Below are 19,223 nucleotides of genomic sequence, written 5' to 3'. Positions count from 1 at the left end.
AATTCAGTGCTATGAAGGTGCCCTAAGTAAAGCACTGGAGTTGGAGAGTTGGGTCTCTGGATATTTTCGGCAACCTTCTGTTCAGTAAGAGGCAGTGAACTAGCAGCTGGAGAGCCTCATCGTAGTTATGTGATGGCAAATTACCATTTGACTTAATGGAGACTTCAAAGTGGCAGCTGAGGAAACTTCTTCTCCAAGGTCTCTCCACCAGCTACTGTCCATTGATGCTCTCTGGTTAATCAAAGCAGTGGCTTGGAGAGGCATCAGCTGCAACCCCTGCCCTTCCTCTGTGAGAACCTCCTCACCACTCCCCAGGCCATGAGAAACTGGGACTTGGCTGTGGTATAGTACTTGATTTTTTTTTTTCTAACTCTGTGGCAGACTTGCTGTGGCACCACAGGTGTATACAGCTGGATAGGTGTTCAGCTTTCTGTTTTGTCATTTGTAAAGTATCCTGAAAAAGATGTAGTAATAATTAGAATAAGAGTAGTAATAATTTTACGGTGTTGAGACACAACTGCAATAGGATACAACTTTGGCTGTGGAACTTCAATTTATTAAATTCTTCCCTCCCTTAATAGTTAGCATTTAAGGCAACAGTATCAGAAATATATTTGGATTTTTAAGAAACGGAGATCTCACTTACACTGTAATGAAAAGCAACAGCCAGTAGGAAGACAAAACTAACTTCTCACATAATTGTAGCGAGGATATGCCTGTCAGTTCTGAAAGGTCAAAAGAGTGTGTTCTGGCATGTCAGCTAGTCCGTGACAAGTCGGGGATTTATATGGAAGATTTCACAGGCTAAGCTATATATGGTAATGGTTGGATGCAGCCTTTCAAAGGGCACATCAATTGGAAGTGACTTCTGAGAGTCAGGAATGGGATAATGGAAGTTAATTATGCGTATTTTCTCAATGATAGGAAATGTTTTAAATTAGAAGTATAATGGAAAGAATTCTGCTCTATTTTGTTCATAAATGCTGTAAAAAAGGTAAGAGGTGAGTAGAATTTACTCCATAAGTCCCCCTTCCCCTGGATTTTATTACTAATATCATCAGAGAATTAGAGTGAAGTATCTTCTTGGAATTATTTTTGACTGAGATTGCTAAAAAGATGAACAGACAACTTCCAAACTTTTGTTTTCTCTGAATTCAGAATTTGTATAAGCCTGGAGACAAAAACTCACTAAGCACCTTGCTGTTCCTACAGACACTAATCTGATAACACCATTTTCCTTATTCTACTTGGACAGTCCTCTGACTTTCTGATGGAGCTATGAAAAGTCTCTGTACTTTTCCCGGGCTTTCTTCTCTTTTTTTCTGCCAGCCTCTAGTCTCCTCACTTGATCTGTTTTTCTCAGCTGGATGCTTGAAGTTAGCACTTGATTTCGGTGTCTTTAGGCAGTGGGATAGTTGGTAAGCAAAGCACCAGCAGTGGAGGACTGAGTCTCTTGACCTTTTCAGCAGCCCCATGTTTGATGCGAAGAACCAGCAGAAGAAAATAGCAGGAGGGTCCCTTCAAACTACCTGGATAGAAATCAAGAGCAGCTCTATTTAATTAAACAATGAATTTAATGCAATACTGTGGAAGTCTCTCCACTAGCAGCTGTCTCTTACTGGATTTAGTTGACTGGATCTCATTGTTACTTATTGCGCTGTTAATTTATGTATCACTTAAATATTTCTAGTAGTTACTTTTATGGGCTTATTTTTTCCCCTAAATCATGGAAGAAGTTTCTCAGTAGCATTGGGCCAGGATACAGCCCATAGGTCCCTATCAGTGAGGATTTCATCATTTCCCATTATATTCTAAGAGCTGTCATTCAGTCATTTTTGTGGAGAAATAATGGCATGTACTGATTTGATTTTTTGCTTCACAATTTGCAGGCAGAATAGTGGCACGACATAGTTATTTTTGAATAAGATATCATGAAGGAACACCCTCCAGAATAAAGACCCGAAAACTTACTCCATGCAGTAGTCTATATATACCACTCTGTTATGAGCCACCTCTTTGAGTCAAAATTCCTAGGTCAATTAACCAGTCTACTGGAAAGCCTAGTGTCTTGTAAGCTCTGGAGTAGCTTTATTGCAACTAGGAAGAAAGGCCATATTTAGCCCAACACCTTTAAAAATAGATTTGGCTTTTGTGTATCGGGTTCTTCAGACACAAATATAGGAGCTTGAGCGAAGCTGATTGCGAGGGTGTTAGAAGTCAGCGCCCTTGGAGAGAGCCTGCTCCGCTTCTCTCCTAGGGTCACTGCGCTCCAGGTGCGCTTGGCCAAGCAGAACCTGCCCTGGCACCTCTGCCAACTCTTCGAAAAAACTGGCTGGTTTGATTAAATTGGCCGTCTTCAGCAGTTAAAGTTACCAGGTTGATAGTGAAGTGAGAGCACGTGTCCAGGTCCAGTAATCTCTAAGGAAGCTGTGCAAACACATAACTGCAGTGGGGCAGCACACAGTGAAGCTTCTAGGCAAGAAAATAATCATAGTCCAGATTAAGGCAGTCAGGATGGCATCGCTGAGGTCAGTCAAATTATTATATTTTTAATATATGTGTAAATGAAAACAGTTTGAAGTTCAGCCTAGAACGTTAGTTCCTTAAAATACTTTGGATATGCTGTACTGACGGATCTGTTAACTGTGAAAAGGGGTTGGTTGCATTACAGAGGGTGGAGCGACTGCAGGTTTTGATCTTGATAAGGTTACTTCTCTGAGTAATTACTCAGTATTTATACAGCAATTTATTTTCCTGTCCAACAGAAGAGCCTGTTTGTCATAGCAACCCCAGTGGTGACATTCTGCTTCTGAGTTACAAAGCACCTTCTAGCAGATGCACATCAACACACGAAGTGAACTTTGGAAATTGTTAGCAGACTTCTTTCCTGTAAAAGACTATGTAATAAGATGCCAAACAGACAATAAGGTATACTATGAGCTCATTAACCGAGATTCCTTTGTAATCATCCCCAGTAACACTTTGGTTTCTCTCGTTGTTTTCCCTTTCTTTTGTCTGTGAATGCACTTTTGCTCAAAAAAAAATTTTCTTGAAAGAAAAGAATACAGACACAGGTGGGCAGATGGTAGGATATTTTTAGACTAATGACTGAGGAAGATGTTGTTAATACCTAAAACAACACAAGGCAAGAACGAATCCATCTTTTCCTTAAGGAACAGAAGGACAGCAGGGTCCCAAACAGAAGCCAAGGATGTTCTGCACCAGCAGCTTGTATCTTCTCACACAGCACTTCTGTTCAGTCACTTGCCCCAAAGCCTTTGAAGAAACCTGTGGAGCCTTTCACCTGAAATTCAATTGCACTTGCCCATGTTTCAAAAAGGGTGAATGAGTGGCTCTTGAGTTGCTTTTTCCAGCAGCTCTTACGTGGTAGAAAATGCAGCTCCCATCTTTCAGCCATCCTGTGGTCAGCAGGAGACCTGGGCTCTTCTGATTGAAGTTATTCAGGGTGGCAAGGAGTGAACCAGCAAGAGCAAAGGTAGAGTTAGCTGCCTCTGAACTGGGTGATGGACCTGGCAATTGGACTTGGTGTCACCCTGTGGCTCCAGGTCCCCTCTTTCTTGTCTCCTACCTGGCCATAATACCTGCTGACAGTAACTCCTGTCCCTTCAAGTGAGTCCTGAACACATAGTCCTAGCTCAGTTAAGCCAGGTGGTGATGATGCATTGGAGTGATTTGCTCGCTCTGAGGAAACTGAGCATCTTCTCATGGGTGTCTGACCTCTTCTGGCCAGTGCTACAGAGGGCCGCAGAGGTAGGTAGCTGTGCAATTTTTTTCTTATTTCAGTGAGAAAATCAGAGAACATGATTCTGCCACTGAGTAGTTTTCCACCCTTACAATTTAATAGCCAGCTTGAAAGCAGGGAGGGCTGTTTGGAAAATGAAAGATGCAGGAAAGCAGGAAATCAGATATCACTTTGCACAGCCACAGGACTTTGTTACCTCCTCTGGCCTAATCTTGCTCCCTTTAAAATCAGCTGGGGTTTCATTATCGTTTCTCTGGAGAGCCCTCAATACACTTACCCCTTCTCCTGGAATGGTTTTGAGCAGTTCCTAGCCTGTTTGCAGCTGTGGCATCTGCAGCAGGTTATGGATGCTGCAGCAGGCAGCATGGATGGATTTACGTTCATCTTTTCGGGCAGAGTGTCAGATCTGAAAGCTCTTGGACTCGCTACTAACTACCACGACGCTCAGAGAGCTCTGGATCAAGCCTGAGAAATGGTGATAGCCAGCCGAAACTGGAAGCAAACCCAGCTCATACAAATGACTGTCAAAACAGTACGTTTTGTCTAAAATTTGAACAATGCCAGTAATCTAACTGGACAAAGCTTTTCATGGTGGTATCACAAAGTTCTCGTTCCTCTGGGGTTAACTAAGGGCAAAAAGGACATAATACCTTTAAATAAATTTTCAGATAAGAGAATAGGAGATAGGTAAGTATGACCTCTTAAAAAAGAAAAAAAAAAAGGCAGCCCCAAGTATCAATGTCTTTGTGGAAGGCTTGGCCAGTAAAGCTCCAAAGCAAATTATAATCCAGTAATTGGTGGCTTTCTGCACCACCAGTTTGTTTCTTGAAGCAGTAAATTCATCTTTGCATCTCAGTTTAGAGAGAACCTCAGGGTGCTTTCTGCAGTTACTAAGCATGAGTAACAGCAGCAGAGGATGGCAATGCAACGGCATCTCCTTGGGCAGCATGGGCAGTGGACCTTACATGGAGTCTTCTGGGACACTCTGCTGCAAAAAGAAAAAAAAATTTTTTCTGCTTCAGCACATAAAGATAAGACAGCGTAAGGCAGTATTCAGAAGGAGTTAGACAGCTTGCCACCACGCTCTGTTGTATTTAATGTATGAAAGCAAAGGCTATGGTATGGTTTAAGTGGACACTGAGTGGAAATTAGGAGCAGGTAAGTCCTGCTAAGTGGAGTGCCTTCTTTGCTGTATTGGGGATTGGCTATGGTACATTTCATTTTGTAGGTGTTGAGAGTCACGACAGTAAAGTCAAGGCTCAGGAGAAGATACTGAATTGATAATCGAACCAGAGGCCGATGATCTAGTTTGGGACTTATTCTGAGAAAGGCACACTGGCTTTAACAGGACTGGTACTAATAGAGTTATCTGGCTGTATTTTACGTTACAACTATTTGAGGTGGCAGGAATAAGTTTGGGCTATGTTGAGAAAGGTTGAACGACACCAATTTCTGCAACGTGTTTTTTTATTTTGGTAAAAGGCAAGAAGGAGCAGGGTGTGAGGGAATGTTAGGAAAAAAAAAAAAAAAAAGGGGGGGGGTAAGCATGAGTGAAAAAACAGAAAATCAAAACTCCAGCACAGTACTGCATTTGCACAGTGATTCTGCCAAATCAGTTTCAGACTGAATTGAACAGCTTCATCTTGTAGTTGAAACTATTTTGAAATCCACTCTTTTCTCTCTGATACTGCTGGGGACTCATCTGCCTAACGGTGGCTGGTTTTCATCTGCATGATTTTGGGAGCTGAAGAGACAGCTCATTACTGGTGGGATGACTATGCAAAGTGTTCATTTGTATTCTGAAATCAGCTTCCCCAGCTGTGAGTCGCTGCGCTGGAGCCGACACCTGTGAAAGAAAAAGCTTTTGATTTACCTGTTGGTGTAATAACTGTTTTCTGCATGTAATGATGGTCCCTAGAAGAGATGCAAGATGTTCTCTTGGTCTTTTCTGCCTTTCCACTGTGTTATAATTTAAAGAGAAATAGTATAATAGGAGAGAACCACACCCATCCATACTCCTGCTGCAAATCTCCAAGAAAATTGAGATGCTAAATAGATGAGCTGTTAGCTTCTGCTGGGATTCTGTATGGTGTTTTTTAAGCTCCGCTTTCCTCAAGGGACAGTTCTTGAATGCTATTTTGGCTGCTGATGTCCCTCCCTCTCTTTCTCCCCACCACTGAGGACTGCCTAGCGGAGGTGGTAGAGCCTCCAAGCCTTCAGGGTCTTCCTTTCGTGTGCAGCATGTGAAGCGGTCGCCCTCCTCTGCCGGACACCCCTGTGGAGCAGCAGGAGTGTTGTGAGCTGACGCCTCGTCCACCCGCTTCGTGGAGCCCAAGGGCAGCTGGAGAACAAGAAGGGCCAGGGCAAAATGTCTCTGGCCAGCATGTCCTTGGTCAGCAAGGTCAGGGCCAGGGTTAGGGTTGGGGTGAAGCTCAAGTCCACTGGTGCCACGGGGCAGCACTGTCCTGCCAGAGTAGGAGGGGTGAGGGCTTGAGGATGCCTGATGTGCCCATACTGTGTGCTGTAGATCTTCCCAGCTATGCCCACGCTGTAGGCTGGGTTTGGTCCTTCTCCTTGTGGTTATCTGAACTACACCAGCTGGTGAGGACATGGAAGCTGGTATTGGAACTGCCCTGAGAAAAACCACGCTTCCCTGCTCTCCTGGTGACTTGGGGCCGTGCCACAGGCTGTGCCGTGCAATTTCCCCATGCAGGAGAAATGCACAGCCCCAGTGAGCACCGTTTCTCGGCCCTCCTGGGTGCTCGCGGCAGGCAGTGCGGGTTGGTGTTCCCCAGGCACTCTCCATCTCTAGCCGCAGCTCTTTGGGCCGCATGCGGGGCTGAGGACAGGCCTTGTCACCTGCGCCCTTCTCTGTCTGGACTCCTGTGGGAACTTCAAACTCCTGCATGCTTTGTTCTCTTCATGGGAAAAGTAATGTTTTCTGACAAAGGTAGAGCTTGGTGACAGTAGAAGCAGAAATTACTCTCCTTTCTGACTATTCCTTCAAGGAAAATCCTTCAGATCTAACCCTCCAGGGTCTGAAATCAATGCCAGAGCTAAGCCATGTGGCTTGGCTATTTGGATAAAATAGCCTAGTTTTGATTAGGTAGGGAATCAGAGGATAAAGGGATTTCTTTTTCTCAGAATTGGGTATAGAATAGCAATGTAAAAAGGTGGATCAAATAGCTAAAGCCAATATCTTCTCCCTGAGGCTTTCTTTCAGTTTCTCTGTAGCACATCAACTTAAAAGAGACTTAAACTCCAGTTTCTGAAGGCTGCTGAGTTGGCAGAGGGAGAAAAGAAAAAGGGAGTTCACAGCTGCAGCCTCACAGGAAACTGTGGCTGCAACCTGTCATCCTTAGGAGTCATAATTGATAACATTTCCATGTCCTTATGCTTGTTGGCCTTTATCTAAATTATCTGCCAGCACATCTAAAACCTAATGATGACATCTGACGCTCGGTGCAATGCAGTCCCGACTTTAGCAAGTCCCTCCTCTCCCAGCATTCAGGAAAGCAGCGCGGATGGAAGCGGGAAAGAAATGTTTCCTCCATCTGCTTTGCTCCAATGTGTTGATCCTCTTCAGCCAGCCGAGCTGCGCGCTCAGGTTTCCTTGCCAGCCACATTCGTGCAGCAAGACCGAGAGGCTGACGTGTGCGTTTTTATACACCTGAAGACATGCATGTGCTTTTTTTGGCCAATTTATAACATATAGCATAAATCCTTAAGAAAAGATGAGGCTGCCCTGGAGGTGGTGGTGGTGACAGAGAGGTGGCCCCAGCTTGCTGTGGAGCCGGTCCCAGCACCTGCCACCCCGCTGTAGGGCTGCAGGCACTTTGGGCAAGGCAGCTCCTTTTGAGCCCTTGACATTGCCTCTCTGGGTTACAGTTTAGTATATGATGTGCAGGCTACCTGAAACACGTTGAAAGAAAGGATACAAATATCCTCACAGATGTGACAAGAAAAGAGTAGAAAAAGAAAGAATTCCCTTAAAGAAGAAAAAAAAAGAGGAAGATTCAAATTTCTTGTCAGAAATATTCAGTCCGTTTTTTTCAAAGATCTTGTAACGATTTATTTCATTAAAAGGAAAAACTGTTTTATTAAAACATTTGCTGCCTAAAAACATATGTTCCAATTTGCACTCTACTTTCAGCTGCTTATTTCCACTCCCCTTAATTTTTTGTAAGGTTCTAGATCCACTGGGCTGGCATAAAATTATATCCCAGTTTGGCTTGAAGTAGCTTACTTGCTACTGCAGATCTCCTGATTGCTGATTTACAAAAGATTGTATGTGATAGATGATTTGGAAAAAAGCCACATTTTCTTTGACAAAAGAAAGGGAGGAAAAAGGTAAGTTTTCTTGCCTTCCTGGTTCCAGAGAAAAGACAGAACGTGTGAATCCTAAAGGCTCCAGTAAGAAAAGATGCATAACAATGAGCAACTTTTTTTTTTTTTAATCTGATTGTTTCTAAGAAACATTTTGGGCTTTGACTACTTGTTTTATTATGCGTGGTTTTGCTGTTGTTGTTCTTAACGCCCGAATTTGGTGATGTTGAAGCCTACCTGTGCTGCAGTGACACAGTGGGGCAAGGCAGGGGGTCGCAAAGGTGCGGGATTTCAGAGCAGTGCAGGCTCTGCGTGACACCTCTGCAGGGGCGGTGGGATGTCCTCACCACCAGTCCCTCACAGCTCTCCCCACAGCCCCTGTCGGTCGCCCGAGCTGGGTGGGCCGTGTTGCAGGGAAGCCTTCAGAGGGCCCCAGGGCTGCCAGCCGCAGCCCTTGGGGTGGTGCGGTGCCGCTGTCCTCAGCAGGGTTTTGGGGACCTCCTCGCCCACGATTGCTGGGGTCGGTTTCTTCTGGCCGGGCGCCGCTTGAGAGGCGGGAGGCAAGTGCTGCCTGCTTGCACGGGTGTGATTCCTCTCCCCGGGGACATAACAGCCCCGGACAGGAAAAGCAGACAGATTTACATTGGTTGTGACATTGCATTTGAATCAAAGCTACCAAGTCAAGAAACATAAAGCAGTCTCTGCCATTGCTTTGCACAGGAGTGAATTTTTCTCTTATGTAACCGTCCCGTGCCTTTGCAAAGCTTTTCTGTGCAGATAGGCAATTGCTCTCTCACTAGCATAATGTATTTTTAATGAGCTCTTCTACAAAGACGACAAGGTAGCTCTAAGGCCTTAAGCAGAGGCCAAGAATTTTTTTCATTATATCTGTTTTTTTTCTTTTTTCCACTACACGGGAAGAAATGCATTACAGCTCTGAGCAGTAGTGACAGGATGATCCTGGGTGAACAGAAGATGAATCAGTGTGTAAGCAGTTCCTTTAAGAGTAAAAAAGGTGTTAAATTAGTCAAGCCTTGTGCTGCTTTGAAGCTCGCAGGCATGACATTTTCAGTGTTTTTATTACATTTTTTTGTGTTTGAGTTACTGCTTAGTCAAGCAGATAGTGTCAAATCCTGATAAAGCAAACTTCAACATCCTAAAGTCAAATGATGATATAATGCAACAAGCACAACCTGTGGGCTCTTTCTTTTTTCTTTTTATTCACTTAGGATATATTTTAATACACCTGAGAATCCAGCACAAGGCTATTACTGCAGCTTAAAAACGAGCTTAGATAGTTACTTAGTTAATTGAAAATGATTACAAAAGATGAAGACAAAACTTATGATTTCCAAAGCTCTGGAAGCAAGACAGGCTGTATTTCAAGCTAAAGAAATTTTGCTCTAATGTGCTTCATCTTTTCCCCATTCTGATGAAAAAAATTAAATGATTCTGATAGTGTTTCAGATGAGATATTGCCTTTTCAGGTAGTATAATTTCAGCTGTATATCAGAAAGTGTAATGTTTTATCATGCTGTCTTGCTTAGAAAAATCTATTCTTGCCTAAATTATTTCCATGCCACATCATCTTGAAGTATTTCAAAACAGAACAACATGAAAGGCTCTTCTTGAAATGTTTGGCTTCTGTGCTATAGACTTCTAAGCTCTCATCTCTATAGGATGTGAGCACCTTCCAGTAGCACATTAAGCAGTATGACTAACATCTGTCACATTTTATTTGCTTTCTCATCCTGCCCTCAGGGGAAAATCATGTGCAGCAACGTGCCTCATTTAGGTTAAGTTTTCCTGATGAGGATTGGTTTGTTTTTAGGAAAGATGTGTTCTCCTGACTTTAAGTGAGAAAAGGTAAGATCAAAGAAACGTGCATGGCACGTGGAGAAGCATGCGGAAAGGTCTGTGGACATCCCTGGGGGGGTGTAAGGGGTGTCTGTCAGCTTTCTCAGACCAGCCCTGAGGAGCTGCTGACTGCCCCAGAGGCTTACCGTGCTGGAGGCGGTGGAGAACGAGGGGAAGAGGCTGCGCGGCTGAGACCTGCCTGGGGAAGGGGCTGGTGGCCCAGACTGGTGTTCTCATCCTGGTTTGGCATTGCTGGTCCCTGGGGAGCGGGGCAGAGGCTTCAGTTTCAGGAGCCCAAAACACGAGCTCTGGTGCATGGCCCCCAGTCCCTTCTGCTAACTGAGATATCAGCAGTTACACTTTATCTGCACTGCTAACTATTTTGATTGTTCACCATTAAGTCATCCAATGAGATGAGAGGAGCTTATTACGGAGATCTACACCACCTATTACAAATGCTGCTGTTTCAGATAACACTCATTTTGCACTGGAATTTCACAGCACCAAATAGACTGGATGGAGGCACAAATAGTTTAATTGTCCTGAAAGTAAACCCAATTTGCCAGAAGTCTGAGGCGCTCTGAGGGAGTCAGTGCTAAACCCCTGTTGCTATTTGTCTTCGTTCCACATGAGAAGTGGCTGGTTGTCCAACTGTGTGCGAGCAAACTAATGCACGAGTGCTCTCACCTCCTCAGTCAAAGTCTGTCTTCTCTTGTACAGAAGTCACAGTTCAGTCCCTTGTAGATGACAGCCAGACGTTGGCATTGTTGTACTGTAAAATGGCATAATGCACAAATTGATATGGGCTCCTTACTATGCTGCCTTACTAAATACAATGCTGCCTTACTAAAAAAAAATCTAGACCCAAATTGCAGTCACCCTTTGTCCTTTTCAATGTCTCAGACGCAGCTGCCGATACTTGCTATTCACGTAGTAGAATACAGATGTTTAGATGAGCATTTTCTGATCAGTTCTGCAAAAGAAACAGTGTATTTGGAACTGGGGAATTGAATTTCCTAAAGCTAGGAGATCCCAGCTTCCTAAAACCTCCGTGCAATGTCCAAAGCCAGCATTTTCTCAGGATCAACGGCCTTTTGCTAGTGTCTTTTTTTGAGAAATAACTCCAATTAAAGTGTAATGACTGGATAGCTGGAGATGATTGATGTGACAGAAGAGTGTTTCGGCACAGTTATGAGGAAGAATGTGAACATCTTTAGATGTATAGCAGAAGAAGATGACTGCCAAGAGCAGACAATTTTTAAAGAAAAGAAGAGGAAGATAGACAGGAGTTAATTATAAAGGCTATGCACAGACAGAATTTGAGCTGAAATTTACTGTAAAACAAGCCATAGTGGGTGCATTTACATTGTATGTAAGATTCGGATCAGCACCCTGGCTGTGAAGCCTCTCATATTTTAAAAACTTTAAATGCCTCCTAACTCGGAGTGGCTCCACAGGCTTCCCCTTTCCACCCTGTATGTCCGTAGCTTCACCCCTGGAGGGAGCAGGAAAGGTGCCCTCCATCATTTCGGTGTTCCTCGTTCAGGTGTCAGCTAGACGTTTCAAGAGATGCTTTGCGGTCTCCAGCTGAAGGGCACTCATGGAGCTTGAATTTATTCTCTTGGGGTGAGTCCTGCTGCTCATCTCCTTAAACAGGAGAAGAGCTCTGTGGGCCTGAACCGTGATGAGCACAGGCTACCTCTGTAAAATGCTGGAGACCGTGTTGCAGAGCTTCCTTTACTGCATTGCGGACCAGGAGCAGTTAAAAGCCAGTGAGAAAAGCAACTGTTGGTTAACTAATAATTCTAATCAAAACTGCTCCTTGAAGAGGAGCAAACTCTCAGCCACCTGTGATGAGTACCAAATTCTCTTTCAAACCCTCCCAGAGCTTTAAATGCTTCTTGTATAGCTTTCTCCACAGCGTTTTCATGCATGAGTTGTTTCTGCTGCTATTTGCTACTGAAGAGCCTGGTTCTTCAGGTCAGGGGGAATTTTGTCATCGACCACTGCAAGGGCCGGCACAGGCTTCAAAATATACTTTTTTTGTTTCTTTTTCCACATAATCTTTATTGGCAGTAAAGGCAGCTGAAATTGGCAAACAGAAAATGGTAAGAGGAGAATCACATGTGTCCTTTGATGGTGATTATGGTATCAGAAGCACACTGGCATAATAAAGGGATAATTACTAACTGTGCTGGGTTCTGTTTTCACAGATTTATGATGGGTAGGCACGAAAGCATGCAGGTTGTTGCTGATTTTAAGGAAAAACTTTCAGCAGGCAAAAAGGAGCTTAAATACTGATAGGAATGTGACAGCATAATTTCAGTTCAGTCTTCGGAGTCCAAGTCTATGTTTTCTGCAGGACTAAATCCACAGACCAGTAGCAAATACACAGCAAGGAGTTTCACAAGTAACGCCCAATCATTGTAATTCTCTCTGCTAGTGAAAGAAGCAGTGGCAAGTACTAAAGTTATCAGGAGCTTAAAATCAAGCAGTTGCAAAATCGGAAGGCTCACACTACCACTGAACAGATTCGAAGCACAGGTACCTGGGACCCACACCTCTCTGCATGACCAAAGCCTGATTTCAAATGCATCATTAGCACTGGACCACCCCCGGCACTCAGCTCAGAATGCCTGTTGCTCTGCTTATACAGGTTAAAATCGCTGAACCTGACTATTCTCAATGATTTTAGAGTACACATCCATGATCAGCCTTTATGAATTTCCTCCAGATTTTGTGTCTATAGCGCTAATTACTGTTTCAGGTGGCTATGAGTTAATTAGTAAGCTATGTGTTTAAGTCTGTGCCATAGCTGTATATAAATAAATCATTACTGAATAGACAGAGCACAGATATAACGTATTTGATGATGTGGAAAAAATGCTTTGGCTTTTGTAGGATGAATAACACTTTTGTATGGTTAGTCATCGCAGGCAGTTCTTCGCATTAACTGGCATCGCCTGGCTTGGAGTGGCAGGCTGATCTGGAGTCATTGGTTATCATTTATCGTGGTCTGATTTTCCTTTCCTTAGTTTTCAAGCCAGCCTGTGCTTCATGACAAATGACGATCTTCCTTAAGATGCTCAGATGGAACCTGTTTGGCTTTGGATAGATGGAAAAGGTGATACAAAACAAGCAAGACCTCCTGTTAGTAAGGTACTACCAGCATCTTCTGACCTTAAGTAGCAGTCCAGTGTGTCTCAATGGATTTCTTTCTGTTTTTCACCCTCAAAGGTGGCCTTAGTGCACAGAAGGCCCCTGCTAGATGAAGCATGAAGGAAGGCAGCTAGGATGCAGGTGGCAGGCGTCCCTGGTGGCATGTGGCAGATAGAGGTCTTGCGTCACTGCTAAGCAGGATGCAAAGCATGTGACCTTGCTCCCACCACCAAACCCACAAGTCTTTCACTCTGGAGCACCTGACCCCTCCATTGGTGCATCGGGTCCTGAATCTGTCGGCCTCCTGTTCCTCTCTCCTACCATGATGAGCTGCAGGGCCATGTCCTCCACTGTGGAACAGGTGTGGGTGCTGAGGACCGGGCAGAAGGCACAGCGGATCAGCTCAGTGACTGCCACAGAGGCAGGCCGTTGCGTCTGCCCCAGCACTTGGCATGACCACGGCTCTGCTGTAAACGCCCTGCGTGGGCTCCTGCCTTGTGTACATCTCGCCTGCGGGGCATGTGGCAATGCAGGTCACAACAGACAGGCTCCTTTGGGCAGTCAGCACTTCTTGAATAAACGTGGACTCAGTGCAAAGGCCCATCTGCAGACACATGGTGAAACTGTTGTGTAGCTCTTTGCTGTTAGTGCGTTTTAGTGCTTTCTGTCTCATCTACCGCTTCAAGAGCGCAAAGTGGGTACACTGCTGCCCTGCGGTTCCTGGAGAAATCCTGCTTGCAAAGGTCTTGATCTCCTCATGGGTGACCCTGCCAGATTGTTAGAGGTATCTCAGGAGACGGTAAGCACCACCAGACTGCAGGACATCTCCCTGAGGCTCACTGCCCTGAGCACTTCTTGCTTTCAGACCCTTCATGCCACGACGCATCTTGAAACACGCCAGGCGGAGTCCCGAGTCTCTCTTGATGGGAAGGGAACGTTTCCCACCACCTCTGCAGCTTCAGGGCTTCCCTGCTCACGGACAGGTATTTACCATATAAGTAGACTTGATTCCTTTTCCACAGCCAGGTTCATGCAGCTCCAGACGGTACCTTTCAGAAGTGATGTAGAGGACTTTGTGGTATTAAATTCTGTCCTGCCCAAAGTATTTATTGGATAAGTGCTCCACTCAGCATCCAGAAACACACTCAGGGAGTATTAGCACAGCTGATAATTTCTGCAGTGCTTATGAGCCTTCAAATTGAGTCTTTTCTCTCACTGGAGTCATCCTTTTACTTTAGCATATCCTTTCTTTATTCATGCCCTCCCCCATACTCACACACAGACCTCACAGAGATTTTCATGCATTTAAATGAAAAAGCTGAACAGTTCCCTTTTCTTGTTCACATTATGCAGCATTGCCCTTGTCTGTACTTTATCCTATTTCAGAGCTGTCATGCAAACAAACTCAACTGAAAAAAAAAATCATTAAAGAAGTGTGCATCCTATCAGCCTTCTGTCTTGGCTCCTTCTCTTACTGTATGTGTAGGGAGAAATCCCTTTTCTTGCTTGCCCTCCTCCTTCAGGTTATTTCACTTCTTTCCTAGCTGTGATTCAGTACATCTATGGCTCCCCAGCGTGCTCTGATCTGCTCCAGTTGCCCAATGAACCCCTACTCCCTTCTCCCCCACATATGTAGTATTTACTATTCCGGGATAATGGGACTACTATTTTCTAAATTATTTTTGTTTTCTTCCTCAACTACTCTAGAAGTAGAATTTCTCCTTTTCTGTAAAATCTGCCTTGTGAAGGACGTCATGCTGCTCAGACGCCCCTTTTTCTTCATCCACTTGAGTATACCTGGATGAAGTAGGTATTGCATCTGTTTTCTTCAGTGATGCAATATCTGATTTTTTTTTTTTTTTAAGATCATTTCTTACTGTCTTTTACGTCACCTGAGCAACTCTTGAGAAAGGCTCAGCCACAGGCCTTCAACATGGCACGGAGTATTAGAAACACACAGATCAAAAACATTTTTTTCCACATATGACTACCAGAACAGAGCACGCTTTGCTGTCTAGCTTCCTTTAGCCCTCTTCATTGTGCCAAAAAGTTACGTTCTGTCAGCCTGACCCTTTTCATCCTAGTGCTGGTCGGGGAGAAGTCTAGTGAAGACCCGCAGGGTGGTACAGATATAAGAGAGGAGATGCAAAACTTCCTTTGCTCTTGGTGTGTCTCCGGCTCTCTCTCTGCTTTCAGGGCCAACTGCAGACCTGGAGCTGCCTGTGAAACTCCTGGCGATTCCGGGAGCACCTATAAAGCTGCAAGGGCAGCCTTAGTCCTGCAGTGGTGTAACACAGCCACCTTTGTGACTTCTGTTTATATGAAATACCAGCTTCTTTAATTATGTTGAACAGTTGTCCTTCTGCTGGGTGAGTAGCACAGGCTCCCATGGGATTGTCGGGCTGGCCATGGAAAAGAAGTCCTCTTTAGGAGAGACTAAACATGGAGAAAGTGTATTCAGCTTAGGGGTTTCCTGGATGAAAATCACTGCAAGTAGGGGGAATGTCAGCAGGAAGCATCACTTGTGCTTGCTATTGGCACGTGCATATCGCTCTTGTTATTGGATCACCTGGGGGACAAGCAAAAATCCATCTCAACACACCTAAAAACCCTCCCTGAAAGGAGAAACCACAGGAAAATTAGAAAAAACTAATGATTGTGATAGACAACAGGCAGAAATGTGATGGGCAAGGCTCAAAGAGCAAAATGCAAATTGCTCCTGCAGAACAAGTGCAAATCTTGTTCTCACTCCAACTGAAGTTCTTTGTGGGAACGCGTGGACGCTGGCTGGGAATTTGCACTGACCAGGAATGGAGAGAGTGAGAGACCCCAGAATAGGTATGGGACAACAGGTCAGGGCGTTCACCTGTAATCTCTAGTCTCTAATATCCGGTGGGAACCCACTGGCTTTCCTAAAGAGGATAACCTTCTGCAGCAAGGGCTCCACTTTGCAGTAAAAATAAGTATTTATTACATAGTCCACAGGACCATGAAGAGGCACCTACCTGGACTGCAGGAGACCAGGAAATCACAGGTAGGAAGGTAGGTCTGCCAACTTCTGTGGAAAATGTCTAACAGTTCATTTAGGCTCCGCAGTCTTCTCATTTCTAGAAAACCTTTGGATGGTCTTGATTTTTTGCAAGGTGAAACGATGTAAATCTTCACGAGTCCTGGGATGGGGGGCTGCTTCTCAGCTCCTATAAATATTTCATCACTTTGTCAGTGAGGAACGAAGAGCTATTTTGTATTTATGGGGCATTTTTACAGTTTCTTTCAAAGATTACTTTTTTTTTTCCTCTCCTCTCATGTATCTCAGAAATCTCTCATGTATCTGCCAAATGGCTCCAGGAAGTTCTTCTGAGATAGAGACTTCTATCTCTGTGTACGGTCTGTACTTGTGAAGCACAGCACAGAGCCCTTTTTCCATTTAGTCCATGTTAATTATCTCTCTGCAGCTCTTCTGTAGTTTCCTCTCAGCCTAGACACCGAAACATGTGTGGCTGCATCTTGAACAAACCTAAGTCTTTCATTGCACACCTGGTAAGTCAACACTTAAGAAATAAAAACAAATAAAAACGTTTACTCCTGAAGAACTGAAGCTCTCCATGCCTGAAAACTAAATGCCTTGATATTGTGGACTAAGGCAGATATTTTTAGTGCCATCAATATCTCCTAGAGTTGATATCTCCCAAGACAGATGGTTGTTTCCCACAGAACGTTGTCAAATGTTTGCTCAGCCAAGATCAGTTTTGTTCCAAGTCCTTTCCCACCTTCTGGTGAAATACGTTTCACTTGCCAGACAAAAAATTAAAGTAACAGCATGAAACTATATCACTCTAGAGGACTCTTTCCCATAGCTCTCCTAAGTCCTTTAGCTGTGCCGGCACCTCTTTCGGTGCCCACGAAGGAACTGATGCCCTCATGGTGGAAGCACAAATGCTGAAAACTGAGACCTTGGTTCTCACATCAGAGGCTGATTTCCTCAGAGACCTTGGACTCTAAGGCACTTTTTAGCCTCTCAGAGGGTCTCAGCTGCCACATTCACTGCTAGTTTTTCTAAAGTGAAGTGAAACTTGGAGGGAGGAACAGAAGTTGTGTCCGGAGGAGGAGGCGTCTGGAAGCATGGAGAGGCTGGGGTCTGTGCTCATGGCTGAGCAACAACTGCAGCATTTTCTATTTAATTATAAGGAGCTCACATGAATCTGGAGACATCAAGTCCTCTCTTGGACTCCAGATCACACTAGGCTTGGATGATTTTCAGCTGAGATTTCTGGATGCAAAGGACTTTTTGAAGATTAGCGTGGAATGTCATTCCAATGAATGCCCTGTTTGCAAAAGTGTAAATGTTTCATCTGTTTTTTTCTTTCTGTACGGCCTGTTGGAGATATGGTCAGCAAAGCCTGAATTCTCATAGTATAAGGGATACAGGGTTGATACTGTCCAAAGAACAGGCTCCTTTACAACGTCAAATTGTTGAAAATGAGGAATTATGGTAGCCAGTGTCATTAGAAGTATCTGTAAACTTGTAAGGATTCCTTCCTGTCACATTTTTGCCTCTCTTGGCTGTTTAGGCTGCAGACGTTTAATATACGGTTGTTTTCTAGATAGCGCAATGGCAATCCAGGATCAGTAAGGTCTCTAGTACTCATCGCTTCATATATATAAATAATTCTGATTTAGTTTTGTAATTCAATTCTAAATCCTTTTGAAAATGGTGCAAAATCAAATTCCTTCCTCTGCAGGCTGAAGCGTAAATTTGATCATCCAGAAGATTCTCTCCATGTTGCTCCATAATATCTTTTCTATTATGGTTTTACAGGTAGATGAAGTTCTCATTGGAAGGGAAATCATTGCTATCATGCCCACAAATGTTTTTCCTTATTATTTTATTTAGTTTACCCTTGATGCATTCACAGCAGCCTAACTTTTTAAGCGGCCCTGTATCCTCAAACTGCTTTTGTGGAAGAGGATCTCACGTGGAAGGTATCTGCTGGTCTTTATATTCTCGCTCCTGTTCGGATTTGCCTGGGGCTTCATTCATATTTCAGTTCTGTTCTTCCCCAAGGATTAAAAATTGTTGATCCTGAACTTATGTAGGAGTCATTTTCAACCTCCTCCTGCCAAGCCAGTGTCTTTACCTCTTTGGAAGCATAATCTCCATCATTTTGGCAGATCAGGTACTGTCTATATATCTGCCCAAACTCTTAATAAATTGTTAACCCGTTGAGGCATAAAACTCTTTCTGTCACTTGGCAAAGTCATGTGCGAATTTCTGTGTGTCAGGTGCAAACTTCTGTGTGAACCCTTTTCATATCCTGAATTTAATAGTTCACATGGACATGTACATCACTGAGCATTTTTTATGGAAACATACCAATGGAAGCAATATTAGCAGTGTCATGTGGCTTCTGGGAGAAAGTAGGCACGATGGTGATCAGTCGCTTTGGCCTGGAGATGAGTTTGGGATGACCAACTCCCTACTTTGTTTTAAGAGGTATCTCTATGCAAACACAGACAGAAATGAGGGAAATGCAAGCAATTCCACCTAGAGAAACTGGAGAGGAGAAACCATACACACATACACATTGCAGGGGGTGGGGTTAATTAGGAAGCCTTTATTTTTATCTCTGTGTTTCTACTTAGCAGTCAGCTTCTTTCCTGCTCTTTTGGGGAGATTTCTCAGCTGCTTTAAGTTTATAGCTCTTGCTTTCTCCTGAAGAATATTCATATTGAAAGGCCACGCTTGTAATCTTACATCTTCGCTCATGAGTTCATCTCCCACATGCAATTAATTTGTGGAACAGAAGTGGAACATCTTCATCATTAAGATCCAAATCAAGCTGCCTCTCCTGTAAAGGATCTCCTTGCCTGAAGCAAAACAGAACTGTTAATGCATTTTTTATAAACAATGCCGTTAAAGATGCATGAAAGTTGGGTTGTAAGTATTAAAGTGTAACTATCACCTTTTTTTTTTTTTTCTTGTTTCTTTTTGGCTACTCCACAAAACATAGCACAAAATCCCCTGGTCAAATTCCTTCTGATGTAAATTAAGCCAGATTCTTTGATTTCAAAAGTGTTTTTCCCATTTGCATTACTACAGAATTGCTGTTTCTGCAAA

At 43.8% G+C, this 19,223-nt stretch overlaps 1 long non-coding RNA gene across 1 annotated transcript; it reads right to left on the bottom strand.

Moving 5' to 3' along the window:
• Positions 1 to 547: 547 nt before the first annotated feature.
• Positions 548 to 16,736, bottom strand: LOC138066877 (uncharacterized). The gene is made up of 3 exons (XR_011140498.1): positions 16,111 to 16,736; positions 10,093 to 15,674; positions 548 to 4,751 (listed from the first exon to the last, which is right to left on the bottom strand). It is a non-coding gene; the product is annotated as an uncharacterized lncRNA (long non-coding RNA).
• Positions 16,737 to 19,223: the final 2,487 nt, after the last annotated feature.

The sequence above is a fragment of the Struthio camelus genome, chromosome 3, assembly GCF_040807025.1.
Source record: "Struthio camelus isolate bStrCam1 chromosome 3, bStrCam1.hap1, whole genome shotgun sequence".
NCBI lineage: Eukaryota > Metazoa > Chordata > Aves > Struthioniformes > Struthionidae > Struthio > Struthio camelus.
The sequence above is the reverse complement of the archived record's forward strand: the minus strand, read 5'-3'. Positions and strand labels throughout refer to the sequence as shown.